Source organism: Gambusia affinis, linkage group LG09 (genome assembly GCF_019740435.1).
Source record: "Gambusia affinis linkage group LG09, SWU_Gaff_1.0, whole genome shotgun sequence".
Classification (NCBI taxonomy): Eukaryota; Metazoa; Chordata; class Actinopteri; order Cyprinodontiformes; family Poeciliidae; genus Gambusia; species Gambusia affinis.
In genome coordinates, this window is record NC_057876.1 from 922,105 (window position 1) to 945,666 (window position 23,562).

General features: G+C 43.2%; 1 pseudogene; it reads left to right on the forward strand.

Annotated features, from left to right (window-relative positions):
* Positions 1-4,712: 4,712 nt before the first annotated feature.
* Positions 4,713-13,763, forward strand: LOC122837429 (annotated as a pseudogene).
* Positions 13,764-23,562: the final 9,799 nt, after the last annotated feature.

Consider the following 23,562-nt stretch of genomic DNA (forward strand, 5'->3'; position numbering starts at 1 on the left):
CTTTAGAGTTGTCTTTCTGGTGTGGTGCACAGACCACAGCGGTCGTCTGCCTAACAGTTCGGCCCACTGTGGGTTCATTTTTGTGTTTCATAAAACCGATCTGATTGAAAGCTGAAAAAGACTATTGTTGTGTTCACGTTGTGCTTAATGGAGTTAGCCTATCAGCAGAGTTATTCAAGCCTAAAATAGCATCTCAATGCTAAAAATGTATCAGAATCACAGAAGCTAATGCTAATGCTAATGCTAATTTCAGTTCACATTACTGAAGAAGTTCCACGAATGATCAAGAGTCTCTGAAACACTGGAAAGATGAAGGGGTTGAATAACACTTTGATCTAATCTGATGATAAAATAACCTGAAGCACAGATTTAAAACAATAAAACTCTTTGTTACTGAACTCATATGTCAATAATTTAGCAGCAAAAAGGAGCTTCCGAGTTAAAAAAAAAATAGCTTAAAGCTTCGTTTTCGATTAAAATACAATTAATTAATAACAGACTCTGCAATCAACTCAATTAAAAATTTCAATCAATAATTTTTACAAAACCGTTAGTCACTGTTGGTGTCAGGGAGGTGGTTTGTTGTGCTTTGGTGTTGTGTTTGTGCCTTGAACATATGAAGTTGTGTGTCGTTATCAACCATAAGTGAGAACCCTGTGGTCTGAGCCAGTTCAATCAAATAGTTGTTAAACCAAAAAATGGTCAGAGAACATACCCTTAAAGACCCACACATATTATATTTGTTCACCTAAATTTTTAATTCAATTAGTGTAAGCCTTAAATCAAAGAAATGAGAATGATCCATGTGAACCAATTTAGCACCATACCAAACAACCACTCATTCTAGTCTATCAGTCAGTTGAATTAGTTGAAAGGTCACAATTCATACCTTTTGCAAGATCTCAGAAATTAATTTACACTTGAACCCAAAATTATTCACCCCAGACAAACAGGACAAACAACCACACACACACACACACACCTACGCACACCCCCCCACACACACACACACACACATTTTAAAGAGCAATTTAGAGACAAAACAAAGACTTTGCAAGGAAGCTGTACAGAAAATTCAAATATTAGTTTCCATTCTGACTCTGACACACATTTCCAGCTTTTATGTTTTGTTAAAAGAAAGTCAAGAAAATGTAAGATTTGTTTTGAACATAATTCATTCTTTCTTCTTTACTTGGGATATTTGCAGATCATGTTTGCTTTGCACTGTTGTACCAGAAATTATGAACAGTGTTGGTTAAACGTTAGTCTGGCTCAGTTTATGAACCTGAGATTTGATAGCAGCAACCAGTTTGTATTTTTCTCGTCTGGGTCTCTTTGCAGCCAGACTGAGTGAAATGAGCTGTAACACTGCACTGATAAACCACATCTCCCTAATCAGATACATAAACAGATTTTAATTATTGGTTCCCCCTGTGTTCTGTGCACACTGAATGACTTTATGAAGCCATATTTCACAATACGAAATGGTTGTTTTGAGAATTTTTAGCTTTGTATTATATAATGCAACAACACAGGGGTTCTGCTAATAATTTGTCACATGACTCCTTTTGACATTTTGCCTCCTATTAATATTTTAGTCAAGTTCAGCTGCACATATTCTCAGAGCACTTCCGTTTTGACGACTAATTTGAGTTCAGAGGGCAGGATGCAATTTGTTTTTGTGTGAACGTAAAATGATCTCTGGACCCAGGTGTTTTCTGAGCTTCAGCATGAAGCTCAGAAAATGCAATTTGTATTTATGAGGAAAAAAAACATAATTACATAACTGTAAATGCTGTAATTTGTAAAAAGCAGAAAGCGTAATGCATGATACTAAAACTAAAACCTACAAAAGTAGCGAGACATCCACCATCCAGCATGACTCGTAGGAAGAGTGGTCGTCTTGATGTCTGAAAGCTGTGAGTTCGATTCCAGCTTCTTCCTGTCAGTGTGACCTGGTGCCAGGCTCTTAAGTTCCCTACAGATCTTCATAAATGTTTCTGAATGTGAACAATGGTGAAGGTGCCTGCAGTGAAAAGAACATTGAGCAGTCAGCATGACTAGAAAAGTGCAGTTCCTATTTAAATACCTGCATGTACTGACCTCCTGCAACTACATCACTTAATCTTGCTGAAGTTGTTTTTGCCATTATATAGCCATGACTTCTACTTGTTCAAGTTGGGCTAATTTGTCTGTGGAGGCAGCACACCTGTTTGGGCTCATGCACAGAGGTGTTTACAAAGTTAGAAGCAGCTAGCTTAGAAACCGAACTGTAATTTCTTCCTCTCAACGTGTTTGTTGATTTGATCGAGTCGCTGACTTTGTCTGATTCCATGTCACAAAGTTTTACCACTATGTCATTAACAATATTTTCTTTACATCAGAGCAGACTTAAAAGTGTACATTAATAGTACTACAGTAAAGCAGCAGCTTTTGAGAAGAGCTTAATCCAAGTAAATAATGATTTTTTGAGGATGTCGTCTGAAAACTAAAATGATGTCTTAATACAAAGACGGCCAAACTGCTCAATGTGAAGCTAACTGCTATCTGTAGCTTCATATTTAATGGAAAAAATATCATATGCATAAATCTTTCCACCATATGCTCACCAATAAAGTAAACCTTGGATTTTTTTAAATGTCAGATTATTCTTTAACTAAGCTCATAAAACTATTTAAACCAGAAGGCTTTGATCTGCTTAAATGCAGCCTAAAGGTCTTTCATCAATCTTCATTTGCCTCAAGCAGATTTCTTTTTTTTTTTTTTTTTTTTTGAGAAAATAAATCAACAGTATCTGTCAGTGACAACAGCGTTTTGTACGAACATCTTCCCTCGTCTGCAAACATCACCCAGGATGAGGCGTGTGTGGAGCAGCGATGCCTGAGACGGGATATTGTGGTTTGTTCAGTAAATACGGAATGAGCAGAAAAATCATCAGAAAATAAACGTGTTACTCTGTGGTTCAGACGAGAAAAACCCCCCACAAAATCTCGTATTGACGCAGCCGGGTGAAGCGAGCGCAGAGGGTAGCATGCGAGTGGGTTTGTGTGTCCATGCATGCATGAGTGGACTGTCAGTAGTCACAGCAGTGCCAGTACTTCATATTCATGTCTCTCTCCCTTTCTGTCCCTGCGTCTCTTTCTTTTCTCCTTTCTTTCTCCCTGCGTCTCTCTCACCTGTTCATTTGTCGCTGCTTGACAGTTCTCATTATTGCCTTGGCACTAGCTCAGCATGTCCTGCCAAAGCAAGACACTGAAATGGAATTTGAGAAAGAGAGAGCGTGTGGGAGATTGTAAATGAAGAAAGGGAGGAAGATGCTGACAGAGAAATGGAGAGAGGAAGAAAAAGGGGAGAGAGAGAGAGAGAGAGAATGAGTGAGAGAGAAATGAACAGACATAGGAGAGAAAGAGGGAATACATGAGAAAAGAATAAAGAGTCAAACACACAGGGAGGGGTGATGTAGCATAATTAAGACTACTTAACTCTCACTGGAATGACAATGAAGCAGCGCGAACAACACTGACAAAGGTATTAACAGGGACACCTTTACCTCTACACACACACACACACACTGACAACACACAGGGCTGAACTGTACACACTGAAGTTTGCTTCAAACAAAGAGCAGCAGCAAAGCTAACTGGAGGTAACTGTTTGAGACCATTAAAAAACTCACTTATATCCTTTAACTAATTCCCCCCCTGCCTCATGTCTCTTTATAAATGGGTACAAGTAACGTATTTTTCGTAGCGGTTGAGAAAAGTCTGCATAACGTCTCCATTTCCTGTGTTGCCATGCCATTAGTCTTGATCCCATCAATGTTTTTTTATGCATATGTCAAAGTAAATTAGAAAAGGAAACTAACGGCAAAGATTCTACATTAGTCTGAATTTGACAAAAAGGTCTGACACTCTCTTGAAGTAGTTTATGGTTTTTCTGAAAAAGGTATAAATTAGTTAAAAAGGAGATGGAAACATGTTTGCAGAATAACATGTTCACAGTAGTGAACCGAAGTCCAGCCCTCTGTGAAACTGTTAATAAATCAAAGTGTGGTGTCTCTTCTTAATGTATAAGGCATCTTAAAAATATCATTATTACAGTTACACAGTCAACAAACTTTCATTATCACCAAATAATGATGATGGTGTATCGTTTGACGTTGTATAAATGTTGTGAACTCAGTGAAAAACAAGAACACAGAGATGAAAAGAGTAGAGACACAAGGACTAGTAATTGCTGGCAGTTAGTTAAAACTGATATTTCTGCCAAAGAACTGAAGTGAACTACGTTCTTTACCAGGGAACAGCTTTTCATTCCATCAAATATGTTACTGTGGAGTCAGTTTCATAAAATGTTGTTGTCTTTTTTCATTTGTTGGATTTCTTTGCACAAACTGACCTTTTAGTTTCTGTCTCTCGTGTTTTTAAACTTAATAAAGTGTTTTTCATAAACCAAAAAAAGCCTCAGATAAAGGAAAAAAATAAACTTCACAGTTTTTGACATTGAAAAGTGTGGATCAGACAGATTACATGAAAAAGTTGTTTCCCTTCTTGACATGAGGAGACAACAAAAAAATTACTGCACTGGTCAATAGTTACTATGTTGATTTTGTTTTTATTTAAATAAAGTTGAATTTTCCTAATTTAAGTTCAGATTTTTTCCCCCCTCCAAACCAGAACTTGGCTGGATAAACCTGAGAGCCGCTGACCTACATGCAGGTGGGTGGATGATTCAGCTCATCCTGCACCACCTCCACCACACCAGGATCCTGTTTGTGGTCTTCAGTTTGGCTTCAACATCATCAACCCAGACTTCCTCCACCAGAACCTCACCCAGCTCACAGCGCCGGCCTCCACCTGTCAGAGGGTCACCACCTTCCTGACTGACCGGCAGCAGCAGGTGAAGCTGGGGAGCATCTTGTCCCATCAGCCCTGGAGCAGCTCAGGGGTGTGTTCTCACCCCACTCCTCTTTTCCCTCCATAGAAATGACTGATCCAAGTCCTCAGTCACTTTGCTCTGAACAAAATAGATATTTTCATACTGTCACATCAAATCTTCATTTTTTGTTTCTGAATTTGTGAAAAAAAAATGGCTGCAGATAAATATACGTATTGATCCTAAATCTGCATTTTATTTCCCCTAAATTTGACAGATTTCTACTCATGTCTGTACAGTCATTAGTCAAAATGTTTCACTTTTTCACCCAATAAAGTACATTTTTATTCCGATTTTTTCTGAAGGAGCATGAAAGCCAATCTATTGGGTATATTCTATATTCACCTGGAGGAGGGAAAGCAGACTCCTTCTCTGTTTTTCTGTTGTCTGATGATTACTGTAATCTCACACATTTGGGTTCATATGCATACATCATGTGCACAGGGAGGATTTACAAGGGGCTTAACAATATTCCCTACTGGCGTTCTAAGGACACACACACACACAAGCACACACACGCAAACACACACACAGGCATACATTTACACATACATGCTCATACACAAAAACACATCATGACATTTGGATTCCATTAAAAGTCTGTGAATCTGATCAATAATTTAATAACCTGAAAGGATGAAGGACTCCTCATAATCAATACAGTGTATTCAGGGCTGTGTGTGTGTGCAGGCGTGTGTGTGTGAGTATAGGAGAGATAGATGAGGAAAAATCACAAACTGAAAGTGTGAACTCTGGCAAAGAACATAAGAACAGAAAGAAGAAAGGAATTATCAGTGTGTACTAAACCAGTTAATGTGTGTGTGTAGATGTTAGATGAACAGTGTTCACTACTCAACTTAAGATTAGGAGACAATGCAGACCAAATAGAGATGAAGAGGCTTAGCTGTGTTTGTGTGCAGACAGGCCCGTTTCCTGCTGCACATTCTGAGATTCTCCTCTTGTTCTGTTATCTTCAGATTCTGAGTAGTTTACAGTTTTAAAACAACAAAGATTCTCACATTCCGTTCCTTTATCTTTACTGTGATACCAGAAAAGATGCCAAAGAGACCGGAGTTATCTCCTGCTGTAGCTAGGGCGGCGTAGCACCTCGTTCCCTGCCTGGTACCCGACGCTGACCGAAGAAAAGAAAAATGATCACAAGTTTGTTCACTAGGTAGATGAAGTGAGCTGTTCCTGAAAGTTCAGCTGTGGCTGGCACACTTACTTTTTTATGGTAAATGTAGTGAGATACATAACAATTTATAGGAGCTGGCATTTCATTCTCCTTTTGGGTCATGCACCTTTATGGTGAACCTTGACCCTTTTTTGAGCTAGCAATGTGAAGGTAAAAAATAAAACATAAGACAGTACAATAATGCTAGTTCTTTTTGGAAAATATTGGAAGAAAATGTGCACTTATCACCTTGGAATCTGTGTGTGGGATTTATTTGGACATCCACGAAGTTCATGCAAGGAAGCCCAAGACCTCACAGGGACGGGGAAGTTCAGGACGGATTCTTAGCAGCTTTGTTTAGTCCACTTTAACAGAACTCTAGAAAGTTTGGTTCGTTTGAGGAGGAGTGACTGTGTAATCCAACCCAAACACTGAACTCTGGTCTGCCTACAAACTTGAGTTTCGGCTCAGTTGAAGTGAACTCCAATATATTTGAGCAGGAGAAACAACTAGTGGTCTTCTTTTCTTCAGCAAGCAACAGGAAGCTGAAGTTGATGGCAAGATGGATGGAGCTAAATACAGGACATTGATGGGAGAAAAGCTTTTCACCTGCTGCAAAGTCAAATATTTACTGAGTTACTCCGTGTGAAAGAACAATGTTAAACCAGAGAACGGAAAATAATGAAATATTAGTTTTACAACTGACCGCAAAGTAGGGGGAAATGACAAAGCGGTGCTGCAAACTTCCCTAACTTGGAGAAAGCCTACATGGTAGGAGGACCATCATTTATTCACATCAGACCTTCATAGTATTTACCATAATTTACCCAAGGCATCCAACCAAGTTAGTTCAGGTGTGGAGGAGGAAAGAAGCCTTGGGCTATTCTTAGATCAGGCAGGAGGCGAGACGGCTACACTCTGCTTAATTTGCAAGCTAGGTGGAATGATTTCCTCTGAGGTGAGAAAAGGAAATCAAATGTGCAAAGAAAAACTCCAAACAGTACATTTCAGAACACTAGTGATCATTCTGTGTGTGTGTAACTGTTTTTTTTATTATTATTATTTTGCTTTGATCTTTTAGGGTTAAAGGTCAGTAACAGTACAAATAGCTTTGCTGAAACTCACTCGTCATTTTTATTTTATATTTGATTAAATGCATAAAGTGGTGAAAATCTTTGGTTTTCTCTTTCAGGTCATGTTAGGTAAGCAGCTGTTTCCTTGAATTCACATAATTGAATTCTACACTATAAAAGAGCAATACGTTTTCTTTTAGCAGGCTAAACAGAAATGAACTGTTCTTGAACTGAGTTAAAGTGTAAAAATTTATGGATTTCATTGAATCCATTAATTTGGAGGAAAAACAGAAAAAAGCAAATAGCAACTATTTCCTTAAATTGTTGTTAATTCCCTGTAGTTGATGAACTTCTCATCATAAATCTTTATTCTGTTTGGTTCAGAGTCACGTGGCCTGGCTGTTGCCTTCCTGTGCAACTCTTCTTGAAAAAAATTCTCACTTACAGCAGAGTCTGGGCTTTCTCCCATTCACTCAAATTCTATCCAGTAGAATTTCCACCGTGTCAATCAGCAAACAGAAGGTTTATCTGTGGACGATGACGTTGATTTCCTGTGTTGTTGTAGAATTGTTTGATTGCTTCCAGCATCAAACTGGTGCATTACATACGTCTTGGACAAATGTTAGCAACGGGGTGAAATTTAAAACCTCTGCACAGTCCAAGCCTTCAGGATGTAACGGCTTCTCAAAGTCAGAAAGCCCAGAAGTTATCTGTACGAAGCAAATAGCATAAAACAAAGGTCTGGCTTTTACCAGAGTAGGATTCACATAACTGCAGAATATTTTTATGTGTCTAAACGACTTTCATTTTGTGTTGAAAAAGACAGAAGCGACCGGGTTCCTGAATTGTTGCCTAATTGTGCGTCTTAAAACTTTGACACATTTAGAATCCAAAATGAAAAAGGATTTCTTCAGATTTGTCAATTTTATGTCCATATTTCCATGTGTTTTGTTTATTTAGATTTTCTAAAAGCTAAAAAAATGTCCTAATAAAATTTAAAAATGTCAAACTTTGTTCCTAGGTCTAAAAGAACTTGTGACATTTGCTTAAAGATAATTAAAACTCAATGTTATCATGATGTTTAAGTCCCAGATGAAATAAAGCCAAGATCAAGTCCAGGTTGGAGGGAAGCAGATCTCTGTGTGTTTTTACCAACATCAGGAAGACGAGGCCACCAGTTACTGTTCCTGAGGATTTCACAGTAGGTACTGAACAGCAGTTTGTTGTGGGCGCAGGGTGCTGGGCTGGATGTCAGGTTAAACAACAGAACCTTCTGGTGCTGGAGCCGGAGGAGAATCTGAGGCTGAGCTTCTCTGCTTGATCGCTAACCAAGCAGAAGCCTGAACAAACCCCACTAGCTCCTTCTTAAGCTAGCATTTCAGTGGTAGTCGCACAAACACCTGGGTTGATGTATTTCAGTGAGTTAATTGAAGGGCAGTTGAAAAGCACAAAAGACCCCAAAAATACAAAGTTGCTGTCACACAAAAACTTCTTCACTTTCATTCGTTTTGTGTTTTCTGTCGTGAGAATAACGTCTTCTGTTCACCTTTCACATCTTTCTGCGGTTCCATTCCTCATAACAAGCAACTGAAAAATATTAAAAGCAACTCGCCTCCCCACTAAAATACCAAACAAGCTGTCTTTAAATCAGCGGTGTGTGTGGTGGTAATTGGGTCATGCCATCTGGCAAAAAGCATGTCTCCTATTTTTGTTTTTCCTCTCCTCTGTCTCTGCCAAAGGTGTCATTTTTTTAAATGCATGTTGAGGACAAGCTGCATGATAAAAATGTCATTTTAATGGCAAGGAAAATGTGCAGAGGAGCCTGCTGGTTGATATCTCAGTTGATTTGCTAATTGTTTGGCCAAGAGAGGAGGCCAAGTGCTTGCTATGACAGAAGATGCCATTTTGTCCATGTCTCCCCTCTCCTACCTGTCTGCCTGTAGAGAACTGAACACTCAGATGTTTCAATTGGCCTGAAAACTTTCCAGACAGCAATCAGATAGGTTCTATTTCATCCCTACTGACCGCCAGAGGCGGTGCTTCAAGCACTGAATGATCATTCTTGCGCATGCGCAGGTCGAGTACTAATGACAACAAAGTCACCTGTGACCTGCCGGGGACCCACGTGACTCTATATAGTCACGTGGCACCCGGCAATCAATCCCTTTTGTTCTTCTCGCGCGCAGGTGTGTTGAGTACAGGTGTGTGGTCGTGTGAAGCTGGTTGCTTCTGTGTGTACCACTATTTTCCTAGCTGCTTGTTGCTGGTAGCCCCGTGACCGGCTTTGGTCGGAGCTGCGGGTAAGTCTCGCCCTCCAGGGGCTGCACAAGCTGCTTTCACCTTACCTGATCTGCGGTGGCCGCGGCGACTGGTAAGTTTTTCTTCTTTTCTCGGCAATAGTTTACTGTTCGCTTTGAATTGCCACGTTCATTTTTGTGGCTCTTTTGACTCACGGTAGCGTTTCTGCTCGCGCTGAGTTCGTTTTCAGTTGGTTTCTCTAAACTCACCCGTAGCGTCTCTGCTCGCGTTGAGTTGTTTACCTAAACTCACCAGTAGCGTTTCTGCTCGCGTTGAGTTCTACAGTTTGTTTGCCTAAACTCACCCGTAGCGTCTCTGCTCGCGTTGAGTTGTTTACCTAAACTCACCAGCAGCGTTTCTGCTCGCGTTGAGTTCTACAGTTTGTTTGCCTACACTCACCAGTAGCGTTTCTGCTCGCGTTGAGTTGTTTACCTAAACTCACCAGCAGCGTTTCTGCTCGCGTTGAGTTCTACAGTTTGTTTGCCTACACTCACCAGTAGCGTTTCTGCTCGCGTTGAGTTGTTTACCTAAACTCACCAGTAGCGTTTCTGCTCGCGTTGGGTTCTTCTATAGTTTGTTTGCCTGAACTCACCAGTAGCGTTTCTGCTCGCGTTGAGTTCTACAGTTTGTTTGTTTGCCTACACTCACCAGTAGCGTTTCTGCTCACGTTGAGTTGTTTACCTAAACTCACCAGTAGCGTTTCTGCTCGCGTTGAGTTGTTTACCTAAACTCACCAGTAGCGTTTCTGCTCGCGTTGAGTTCTATAGTTTGTTTACCTAAACTCACCAGTAGCGTTTCTGCTCGCGTTGAGTTCTATAGTTTGTTTGCCTGAACTCACCAGTGGCGTTTCTGCTCGCGTTGAGTTCTTCTACAGTTTGTTTATCTACACTCACCAGTAGCGTTTTCTGCTCGTGCTGAGTCCATTTTACTTTGCTGTTATTTATCTGACTCACCAGTGGCGTCTCTGCTCGTGCTGAGTTCATCTTTGGTTGATAATCGATTTGCTAGTGGCGTTTCTGCTCACGCTGAGTTTGGAACCTCTACGGGGGTTTTCCTACAACGGAGTCGCCAGTAGCGTTTTCTGCTCGTGTTGACTTCTTGTTGCTGGCGGGCTAATCACGCCTTTCAGCAGTATGTTGCTGGATAATTTATGCTGCTCGACCTGTCTGGTTCCACTTCAGCCCGACGACGGGCATGACTTGTGTCCCTCCTGCCTTGGTGTGGAACATCTCCGGGAGGCACTGTCGGATAACGCTTGCCCCAACTATTGCGTCATGCCCCGGTCAGTCAGACTGGATAGGTTGGCTGCTCTGGAGCAGCCTACCGACTGGGCGGGCGCTGCGCCGCGTAGTCAGTTGCCGATGGGGAAAGCGATGTGCAAACGATCTACTGTGGCTGCACCTTTGGTACCGGCAAAGCGAGCCAGACAGACCGATACAGGGAGGCTGTCCACGAGAGCGGATCATCTCACTACTGAGACGGCCCAAATGAAAGCCCTCCTCCAGTCCTTTCAGACTGCTGGTGATCGCGGCGCGGCTCTCCCTCCCGAGCAGGATGAAATGTCAGTCAATGACGACGATGCTGTTTCTGTGGCGGCCTCTGGCACCCATTTCTGTGAGGATCTTCCGGAGCTGGGCTCCGGGGCCTCTGGGTCGGACTCCATTGCCTCCCAGGAGGATACGGGGGAGTCTGTGACATCTGCTATTCGAACGGCTCTTGCTCGTTTACAGATTAGTGTTCCTCAGGCCCAGCCTACGGCTTCCAGCGCCTTCTTTAAGCGCAGTAGATCAGAGACTGCCTTTGTGGTAACTCCCTCGGCGGAGTATGTGCGGGAACTACATGCTTGCTGGTCAGACACCAAGGCGCTTTCACGTCTGACAACGGATGGCAGGGTCCTGGCAGCTATGCAGAAGGCACCCAGGGTTGGCTTGGGGCAGATGCCAGTGGTGGAACCGGGCATTGCCTCTCTTATTATCCCACCTGATGAGGCTTTGCAGCCCAATGCCCGTTGTCTGCGTCCTCCGTGCCGTATTACCGACGACCTTCTCTGCAAGGCCTATGACTCTGGGGCCCGCATGGGCCGGATTGGGAACTCTCTCTCCCATCTTATGCTGGCCCTGTCTTCCTCCTTGGAATCTGTTCCACTGGACCATGCCACGCAAGGCCTGGTTGATGCATCTCTGCAGGCCTTTGCTCTTATGACGAGGGAACTTGGACGCACACTCTCCACACAGGTTCACGCTCGCCGCCAGGTCTGGTTGGCGCAGTCACCACTTACTGAGCCTTGTAGGAGGACCCTCCGGGCCCTGCCTGTGGATCTGGGGGATCTTTTTGGTTCTGCGGCACTGGACGCCTTGGACCGTACAGCTCAGGCCTCTAGAACAAGGCAACAGCTGGCAGGGCTTCACAGGTGTGATCGCCAGCCAGTCAGCACCTGGGCAGCTGCGGGTCCTTCACGGAGGTCCTCAGGGCCTTCTCCTTCTTCCACTAAGCCCCAGGGTCTGGTACCAGGTCAGAGATTGGTCCAGGGACCTGCTCCAGCTCAGAGAAACAGAGCTCCAGACCGAGCTGGGACAAAATCCTTTCATCCCTTTCGAGCCGCTCAGTCTGGCCGGCATCCTCCCAGGCCTTCAAAGGGCCGGGGGGCCCGTGGATGATGCCTTAATTGCCGGCAGTCGGTTATTTTACTCCGGGACAGCTCAGCTTCTGGGCTGCCCACACCCCGGACTTGTGGGGTACCGTCTTCAGTTCCGCCGCCGGCCACCTATCCCCGGCCGGGTCAGGATGACTGTGATCCGCGACCCGGTGAAGGCACAGGCACTGAACCAAGAAACCCTCACCTTGCTGGCCAAGGGTGCTATAGTGCCTGTGGACCCCCTGCTGGATCCAGGGGGCTTTTATTCCATGTATTTTCTTGTTCTGAAGAAGACCGTGAGCCTGCGTCCAGTCTTGGACCTCGGAGTGTACTTGAATGTGTACTTGAAGGCCATGCCTTTTCATATGCTGACCACAAGGAAGTGTTGCAGGTGATTTCCCCAGGCGATTGGTTCACTTCCATAGATCTCAGGGATGCTTATTTTCACGTTCCAATCGCTCCGCCCATTGGCGGTTTCTTCGTTTTGCTTTTCAGGGGAGGCATTTCCAGTTCAGGGTCCTCCCGTTCGGACTTTCACTGTCTCCCAGGGTGTTCACCCGGTGTGTTGCAGCGACCCTCTCTCCTCTGCAGGCACAGGGATTAAGGATCCTCCCATATATGGCCGACTGGCTCATTTGTGCCGCGACAGGACCAGGCGGTTCGAGATACTCTGTTAGTGCTCCATCATGTGGGATGCTTGGGCTTGCAGGTGAACATGGAGAAAAGCAGTATGACTCCCTCACAGGAGACTGTCTTCCTGGGCATTGCCATGGATTCCATCTCAATGACTGCTTGCCTGTCACCCCAGCGGCAGAGCAGGGCACACATCAATGTCTTAGAGTTACGGGCTGTACTTCTGGCTCTTCAGAGCTTTCTTCCAGGCTTGCAGGGGAAGCATGTGCTGGTGATGTCGGTCAACACCACTGTGGTTTTCCACATCAACCACCAGGGGGGAACCAGGTCATGGAAACTGTCGTGCTTGACTCAACGGCTTCTGACCTGGGCAGCTCCATACATAACCAGCCTCAGAGTAGCCTACATCCCAGGGCCGGAGAACATGCCAGCAGATTTTCTATCCCGTCAGAAGCTGCTTCCAGGGGAGTGGAAGCTTCACCGAAAGGTAGTGGAGTGCATCTGGAAGGTCTTTGGCAGGGCGGACCTCTTTGCCTCAAGGGACGCGTTTCACTGTCCCCTTTGGTTCTCATTGTACAACAGCAGCCCTCTGGGCCACGATGCTCTGGCACACGACTGGCCCCGGACCCTCCTTTATGCCTTTCCACCATTCAGCCTACTTTTTCAGACTCTCCTCAGGGTGCGTCAGGAGGGGTGGCCCCCTACTGGCCAGCGAGGACTTGGTTTCCTCTACTGTGCGAGCTCCGCTCCGGCTCGCCGATGCGTCTCCCCTCCAGGAGTGATCTTCTTTCCCAGATGGGGATCAGAGTTTGCACCCCAAACTGGGCCGGCTCCAGCTCTGGATTTGGCCCCTGCAAGGCCGGGGTCCACTTTCTCAAGATACACTGGGTCCATAATGCGTACAATGGCTAATGCATGGGCGCCGTCTATGCGAGCTGTCTATGCTACAAAGTGGACGGTCTTTGCGACCTGGTGCCGTAATAGAGGGGGGACCGGTGCAGTGTTCAGTTTCTGACATACTGACCTTCCTGCAGGCGTTACTAGATCAAGGACGGTCTCCGTCTACCTTGAAGGTGTGTGTGGCTGCCATTTCCTGTTGGCATGTCGGACTGAATGGTTGTTCTGTGGGCAGAGACCAGGACGTTGTGCTGTTTTTAAGGGGTGCTCGGCGTTTGCGACCACCCAACCGCCCTGTGGCACCGGCGTGGGACCTTTCTCTTGTGCTTGAGGCTCTTCGGTCCCTCCCAATTGAGCCCCTGGCATCAGCAGACCTCAAGTGGCTCTCACTGCAGACAGCGTTCCTTTTGGCTATGGTTTCTGCAAAACGTATGGAGGAATTACAGGCTCTCTCGACAGCTGAGCCCTACTGCCGGTGGAAGACTGGTGGCTCAGGCGTTACACTGTGGTCTGACGTTGGTTTATTCCTAAGGTGTCACTGGCGGCACGCAGTACCCAGCCGCTCCATCTTGCCCGGTTTGACACCGGTAGCCCCTCTGAACCACTGTGGCCTGTTCGTGCCCTTGAGGCATATGTCAATGCCACGGCATCCTTCCAAAAGACAAATAGCCTTTTTGTTTGCTACGCTGGCTCACGGAAAGTTCAGGCACTTTCTAAGCAGCGACTTGCACACTGGGTTGTGGATTGATCTCCAAGGCTTATGCCTTGCAGGACCGGCCTCTGCCGGCGGGAGTGAAGTGCCACTCTACAAGGGGCATGTCGACATCGTTTACTGCCATGACTGTGGTGCCGTTGGATGTTATATGCCGTGCGGCCTCCTGAAAATCACCTAGTACCTTTACTTGGTTCTACAGGGTGAATGTGGCTGCACCCCATCCGCTTCAAGGCATCCTGGAGCAGCATGCCTCTACATCACATTAGGTGGGTGGTGTAGTCGTTTCCCTTGAATGTTGCTGATTCCTCGTGACCTTGTTGATATGAGTCATCCAGTGCTTGAAGCACCGCCTCTGGCGGTCAGTAGGGATGAAATAGAACGAAAGTTACTACCGTAACTACGGTTCTATGAATCCCGGATGACCGCCAGAGTGCTTGGTCCCTCGGAATCTCTGCTTCTCGCGAGAAGATTGAGGGATTGATTGCCGGGTGCCACGTGACTATATAGAGTCACGTGGGTCCCCGGCAGGTCACAGGTGACTTTGTTGTCATTAGTACTCGACCTGCGCATGCGCAAGAATGATCATTCAGTGCTTGAAGCACCGCCTCTGGCGGTCATCCGGGATTCATAGAACCGTAGTTACGGTAGTAACTTTCGTTCTAAAGCAGACTGATGAGATCAAGCCTCTCTCTGGGCTGTGGCAAGGAACCTCTTACCAAACCCAGACGACACAAAAAGTCTTCCAGTATCAATCCCCTGAGACATGCTCAAAGTTTTCATCTGCATCCTGACCAGTCAGAGCTGTTCTCATTGGAAAAGGGAGAATCAAATGGAAGCACTGAATAAAAGCAGGGCTTCCAGTCTCAGTGCAGGGCAGGCTGAGTTTCCTATGTACTGAGGTTTAGGTTGGACACAAGCAGAATGAAATAAACACTGAGGCACCAAACTGTTGTCCACTGAAGGCGTCGTCTCTATGGACACCGGTGTCTGTCTGACATCAGTTCTCCTCTCCCGCTCTCCTTTTCTTCTCCGCCCGTGTGTCTGCGTTGTGTTTTTTGGTGATGTCAGAGCTCAGCGTGTCTCTCATAGTGTGCAGAGTTTGATTTTGAAACGGAAAATGATGCAAGCGAAGGCAAGTAAATAAACCGGTTATATACATTATCTGGTCCGTATTTCACTTCCCCCTGTGTCGCTCTGTTTTGATTGGATACACAGAGTGGAACAAAGCACATGGAGATATAAACCCTGTGACTGCATTTTCACATGGCAGAGTGGAATGATATGCAGAGGGAATGGAGGAGGTGAGTGAGGACAGAGAGGCTCTTAGGTGAATTGTTTCGTGGGATTAATGCTGTGGATAAATAAAGAGAGATCTGAGGTGTCTCTTGGCTGTGATGAGTGCCGTCACTACACTGACTTAATGAAACCACCCTGCTCTTCATATTTCACTCCACACAATCTGATTAAGACCCCCATCCAAATGGGGGCACACTTACATATATATACTGGCAGATATGAAAGCAGGCACAACTGTGTTGATGCGTACAAACACACATCAAATGCAGAGACGTATTGCCTGGGTAGAGGGAGGAAGAAAAGGGCGATGTGTGGAGAGAAAGTGAGCAATGGGGTTGAGTTCCAGAAAAATACTTATTGACCTATCAAGAAGACAACATGCCCACCAGCTCCCCTTACACGCCTTCACTCATCTTGCTAAATGTTGAAGTCATTCTGAAGGCTTTTGCATTCATATTTCAACTTTTCTCAAAGAAATTGTTGAGACCAATTTTAGAGGAACTCCCATTATTAGGTGCCACTCATGCAGAAAATAAATGATAAGCTTTGTGGTTTCAGAATCTCATTCTAGTCATAGTTCTGCTCATCTCTCTCTAAGGAAAATTAGCTATTGTGTCTCTTTTTGCTTGTTGTACACCTACAAGACAACACGCCTCATTTAGAGCTTAGTTATCTATCTGTTGGGGGTGTGATTAAAAATATTTCCTGGATGGGTCAATGATTTTCATCCAGTCCAAAGCATGTGCTGGTAAATTTACAACCACTTTCCACTAATAATTACCACTGAAATTACCTGTCTTCTATCTAACTGGGCTCTGCTCTTATAATTTAGGTTCCTGTTCAGCATGCTCTTATCTCAAACTGATTTTCTAGCTGTTTTGGAAATTAGCATGTGTGCATGCGTATGGGTGTGTGTGTGAGGATGTGTGTATGTTACACACAGAAGACCACTTTGAAGATTTTCACCAACATAGGGACATTTGTGGAAAGGAATTTTTCCTGGGCTTCACCAGTTGCGTTTTTATTGCAAATATGCGCAAAATGATGTTGATATTCTGTTTATGTTGATAGAAAAAAACACAAATAAGAAACGCAATTAAAATCACATGCGAATGAGTTTGTACATGCAGTCAGCCATTAAAAAACATCCTGCACCATCTTCCTCCATCCACTTCCTGTCGTCTTTTCCACCAGTAGCAACACCCCATTGTTGAGCACATGACTTGTGTGGTGCGAAAAAGATTTTTTTAACTGCGGTTTTGAAAAATACACTGATTGCGATGTAACCATAAAAGTGAGGTCTTTAAAAATGGCGTGTTTCCACTAAGCAGATTTATTTTTGTGATTCCAATTTGCGTGATTTAATATTAATGGAAACACAGCTATTTTTACCTCACTTTTACTGTGTTCTGCTGCTTGGGTATAGAGGCCTGGTCTGAGTTCGCTTTATGCTAAGGTTTGGATGAGGAATAGACTAAAACTGCTTAGTACATAACAACAGGAAATCATGGAACGTTTCCAGCTGTTTTGTGTTTTCGCAACTGGATGAATCCAACATTCTCTTTGTTTTTTCATGATCTGCTTATATCAAACAAATACTGTCAATGCTGACACTGTTCCATATTTAAACCTGTGATTTATGACAAGTTGGCTTACAGAAGCAATAACTGGAAAAAAAAAGAATAAGTTTAGCACCAAAAATACTTTTTACCTTGATAACTCACTGAAGCAAACCAGAGGCTTCATTCAAACAGGGCAGCTTTGACTCTGTGTTTATCAGAAATAACAAGCTGATAACACATTGTGCTGAGATTTTTATCATTTTGTTTAAAACAACAATTAAAGTTTCGGGGTGCTGAATCTCCTGCGTTGGTATTCATAATGTTAGTTTTGTGGTTGGATTTCTTTCTGGTTGGAGGATTTGTGTTTCTTGGCAGGTGACAGTGAGATGGTGGAACTGGGTCTCATATTAATTGTCGTCCCTGTCTGTCCCTGTTCTTGGCCTTTAAGTCAACTGTATTAATAACTGTATTAGTTATACTAGTGGGAATCTGAATTGATGCTGAATTGTTTGAACTGACTTGAACAGGTTTGATTTTAAACATAAAACAATTCTGCAGAGAGGAGAGCGATTATTCCTCCACACTGATGAACTGCCCACTGCCCACCTGATGACAGGTAACCAGACATAGAACACGTTTAGGAATAATGGCTTTTCCACACAGGGCCAGGTTGGTCTGTGTAGCTTTTTTCCAATAAATTAAATCATTATTTAAAAGCTGCTTTGCATATTTAGTCAGGTTATCTATGTCAAAAATGTTTTTTATCTGAAATATGTAAGTATGATAAGAACAGGGGAATGTGGAAATCTTTATCACAGCCCTGAACCGTGTTACTTTTAGTTTGATGTAAAACTGAATGGCCTTCAAGACAAACCTTTGTCCTAAGCCAGAGAAAATTTCTCTCCAATAATCAATTCTTCTTCTCTTCAGGAAAGTAAAAAGAAAAACCCTTTGGTGGTCTTATTTAAGCCCACTGTAGTTGCAGCAACTATTATTTCTATTGTTTAAGAGAAACCTGGAGCGAACCTGTCTGTGTCATTTTCTGAAAACATTCAGTGTAGAAGTCCTCTGCTCTGACTGATAGAACAAAGGACATCCAGGCTGACACAGCTGAGTTTGTTTCAGACTATTTAAGCCTAACATCAGAGATGTCTGCTTGTGAGAGCCAATACTTGTCTTAACAAGTTAATGGAAATAAGCTGTAAAAATGTATTTGGAACAATATACATTAAAATGCACAATGAAATGTGTTTTCTTCAGCTGCACCAATAAAAACAATCTAAAAATGTGTGTGTGTGTGTGTGTGTGTGTGTGTGTGTGTGTGTGTGTGTGCGTGTGCGCGGGTGTGTGCGTGTGTGTCTGTGTGTGTGTTTATTTATGTACATTTCCTTTGCTTGGAAAGCCCCAGCAGGGAGGCGAGCAGGAAGCCTGAAGCCCTTCACCTGGCTCCTCTCCATGTGGAGAAGCCTCTGGACGGCCGAGCGTCTCTCAGCGGGAGCCCAGACAACGTGGAGAGGAAACTCATTTTGGAAGTTTTTGTTTGGAATATTCTTTCATTCTCCCCTTTCACTTCTCAGAGCTTGTGATTGTAGATGAGGGTAGGGATGTAGATCAACCGGTAAACTGAGAGCTTCTCCTTTCTACTCAGCTCTCTCTTTGTATTGACAGATCAGGACAGCGCAGCATCACTGCTGACGCTGCACCAGTCCAACACTCAGACTTCTACTCCATGTTTTCCTCATTTGTGAACAAGACCTTGATGCTTAAACAGGTCATTGCCCTTAACCTTGAGAGGACACTCTTCCCTCTCAGACTCAGACTTGAAGGTGCAGGTTCTTTAACTGGGTGCCTCACATGGTTGTTAACTGCTGCAGCAAAAGCTTGAGATCAAAATCTGATAAAGTCAACAGAACCTTATCATCTGCAAAACATCAAACAACAGATTCTCTCAACATTTTGGCTGCGCCTACAAATTCTGTCCATAAAGGTTATAAACAGAATCAGTGACAAAAGGAAACCTTGACAGAGTTCAACTCTCACCAGAAATGAGTTTGACTTTCAAATCAACAAACAGGCTGTAGGTCCTATAAAGTGTCTCAACAGTTGCAGAAGCAGAAAGTGATAAGGGCAAGTTAAACTCTAAGCTACATGACTGATTGTTAATTGATAATATTTTTCCAGAATTTGGACATTATATCTGTCAAAGTGGTGATCTCTGCTATTGTGCAGCAGAATCTTGACCTGATCTGCTGGCTCTTCTGAGTTGTGCCATGTGTTGGTGCAGCTGTTTGGTTTCACTGATGTAGAAGCCTCATTGCATTGGACAGCATGCACAACTCCACTCAACTTGGGCTTTAGGATGTTTGTCTTTGGGGTTGAACCAGCCTTTGTGTGAGAGTGAGGGAGGGTTGGTTCAATAGACACTGAAGAATCTGGCAACACATTTATGCTCATTAATTCAGTTCCTTGGTTCTTGACACCAACATTCTGGTAATGGCTGAACATAACAAACCTGAAGTGGATATAACCAGACTATAGTTTCTACTGATAATTCTGAATTAATCAAACCAATGGATTTTTTTTTTACTTTGTCTTTGTAACTATCATAGTCAACAATACGAGTTAACCCATTTGTTTAGATCGCCACCTTCTTTCAGTATATTCTTCACTTTGAGTGTTCTCCTTGTCACATTAGTTTTACTATCAATGGGAAACCATGTTCTTAATGTTCATCTAAAATCTCTGTGGTCATTATTATGATGCTACAGCTAACATTAGCAGATTGTTATGAGTCATTAACTATCAGCCCATGGCCACAAAATGTCTCCAGTTAATAAATGAATTAAATTAAAATATGTGGGTCTCTGTAGGAACTGATGTCTGCAGCTGCCATACAGTTTTGCATTCACTTCTGATTAAAAGAGACAAAGACTGTAAGCCGACGTGTTGCATGTTCCATTTTGTTTACACACACTACAGTCATTGGCAGGAATCAGTGCAAATAAAATTTATAGCACATACAGAATGCATTGATTTTGAAAATTTAAAATTAATTTCACTTAGTTTATGTAAATAGAGCCAATTCACAACATATCAATGCTCCTTTGGGAGAAGGGCAGAAATCAAATGGTCCAGAAAATCTGGTTCACATTCATTTAGCAAGTATTCTAATCAGAAGCTGTTGTACTTGTTGTATGTTTAATTATCATCTCTTTTCCTTAATTTTTACTATGAACTTTTCTGAATTCAGTGAATCTTTTGTGCAGTTTTGTTCTTTGTGAAGTAACAATGCATAAGCACATAAGGATGGAAATACAACTCTGACTAGAACAACAATTTATAGAGTCAAACAACAACAAACATTTTCCATTTCATTAAGGGGGAACCAACGCTAATGCAGAATAATGTGTAATGAAGTGTGTGGCCTCTAGGGGTCACTGGTAGTGTTTAAGACTTCTAACCTTGTGGGGTTTTTTTTTTTATTGATGTCTTATTACGAACTGTAATGCATTTTGTGGGTATCAGTCAATTCCATTTCATTGCTTTTTGCAGAGTGGAGCTGAATTAGAATTGGGAAGTGAAGGGCAGGAGAAGTAAGCAGATGAGTGGGGTTGATGGGGGGTGTACAGTTCCATTAAGACAACAGTATAAGTAGTGGTGACTACAGAGCCTAGAGGAGACAGCTCCAACCAAAAGGTAATTAGTCAGCAGCACACTACTCAGCACCAAGGACAGCGCCGACGCCTCCTGGTACTACGCTCCAGTACATGTGACGATGTGCTCCATCCCCATGCCAACAAACCGCTGCAGTCATTGTTGGCAATCGCGCCCTCCACTACCTGTGGCGATGTCGTTTTTCCTGCCCTGAGGATGATGACTTGTTTCAGAAGAAGCGTACCTGCAGTGACGACATCTCTGCCTGGGATGGAACGGAGACACACTGGGAGAATTGCATTTCCACCTGACTGACTCTGGCAGATTGTATCACAAAGCGTGCTGTGTGCATTTAAAGCTGGCATTAATGGGCTGTTTGCTTTTTTCCAAAGCAATAGTCTCTTACATGGATACCATATTAATAGGTGGCTTAAACACAACCTTGCAACTTTTGCTCACTTTCTTCTACATTTTGCTTCCCTTTCTTTGCATCTCTTGGGGCCCAAACGCAGTGGGCCATCAGCTCTTAATGATGAAAGACAGAACCTACTGCTGTGCACTTCAGCTACTGTTATATTGTTCTCATATTTTAATGAGACTGAACAAGCCGTGTGTGCATGTGCTCTCCTTGTGTTATCGTTGTCTAATGGTTAGACTTAAGGGCTCAGATGAAGATTCAATTACTATGGCCTGTTGTTGTTCACAGCCCATGGCAAACACACACACTCACACACACACACACCAACACAGATGGATAAGATGGGTAACACACATCAGCACAGATCTATACAGTGTCACAAAATTACCCACCCACACTTTATATAATGGCCATAGTTCATTGACTCAATGAAATTTGAATGCCCTCAACAGAAAGATAAAAAAACACACACATCCACACACACACTCACGCATCCACTCACCACACACTCGACAACAAAGTCATTTGGGAACCCTGAAGGAGCAATATCCAAATCTGCCAAAGAGAAAAGAATGATAATTCTATTGAGAGTCAATCTCGGGGCGTTTTGTGATTATGGTTATTTATTTGGAGCCGTGCAGTACAGTCAGCATCACAACGAACGCAAATATCGATCTCTTTTAGGATATGAAAACACCTGCAGGCCTCAAATCATTCCTCGCAGTCCCTCTCCACAACACTCATTCACCCGCTCCGTCTCCACTCGTTCTGCCCATCCTTCCCACCACTGCAGCCTCTTTAAGGTTCTCTTGTTCTTCTCTTTTCTTTTTTTTTTTTTTTACCGTAGCTGTTAGAGGGAAAAGGGAACTTTTTCAGATTAAGTATTAACATTGTCTTGTGTGGTGCAGAGGAGGTTATTACCTTTCAGTGTATCATCTACTTGCACCCAAAATATATTTGAATATTTGACTTTTTCAGGATATTTCTGGCCTTCTGACCAGATTAGACTCACTAGTGAAACGCTAAAGCTGCTGTTTAGTAATATCAAATTGGGCAACTGATGCTGATCTAACTGTACTTGTTTTATTGAAGAAAAAAAGACTAACGACTAACGACTTAACGACGTTTCATTTTCCATTGTTTGGAAGGAGGATTTATAGATTAATGTAGCAGCAGGATAACATAATTCCAAGGTATGATTATTAAATCAATCATTAAATTAATCAATCTCTATTTACGGAGCATCTTTTATACACCAAGGTGTAACACAAAGTGAAAGACATAAAATTCAATCAAACTAAACAAAGACAATAAACTATAACATTGTAAATAAAATTCTTACTAATTAAAATAAAGAAATGAATGCATCATAGATGATGGGGAGGTTGGCAAATGGAATCATGTAAAATTGTTTGGAGGCACTCGACATGTTTCAGTTTCTAAAGAGAAAATAGAACGTGTAAAATAAGAAATATTAAAGCTGCGATCAGCCATGAACGGCCCTCATAGCTCCGGCCTATTGGTGACCGTGGGGGTTCTGGCACCTGTTTGCCACCGTTTTACACTCTTGCACCCATCAGCCAGGCGTTACGCATCGATGGGTATGGCAGCATTCTCTGAAGACGCACTCGGCTGCTGTAGCGAGAAGATTTGGTGATGGAATAACCTAGGGGGCGCAATGGAGTCATATTACAATTCAGTGGCATTGGGCTCTTTGGAGGTAAACAAAAGTCATACATATCCAGTCTGGTGCAAATCAGATGATGCATTTGTGATATAGAGACGACCGTATGCATATGGTGTGGAATTGCAATTCGCCATTCGGCCACTAACAACAACCAACAAACATGGTATTTCAATAAGCGTGGATCTCCTGGTAAATAATTTATTTATTTTATGTAAAACCAAATTTATGCTGGAGTTCTACGTTAATGTTGTAGGTCAACCATTAGCAGCGATCTACAGAAACCTCATGTTCGTCTCCACGAAACATGTGGGGAAAAGTCACAGCTCACTGTGACGATATGGCTGGGTAGGGTAGGTTATATTTAATTTATTTAGCTTTTTTTTTCTTTTGGAAAGGAACAGAACACAGACTTTAGACATTTTAATGCTGGATCAACAGAAATAAATGGGCTGCATTGGGTCCATCTGCATTGGGTGACATCGGTGCTGTCATCTGAAACCCAGCAATATACATATGTAAAACCATGGCAGGTGTCACAGAATTGGTGTCACCTGTCACACAAGTCGGATGCTGTCTCTACTAAAC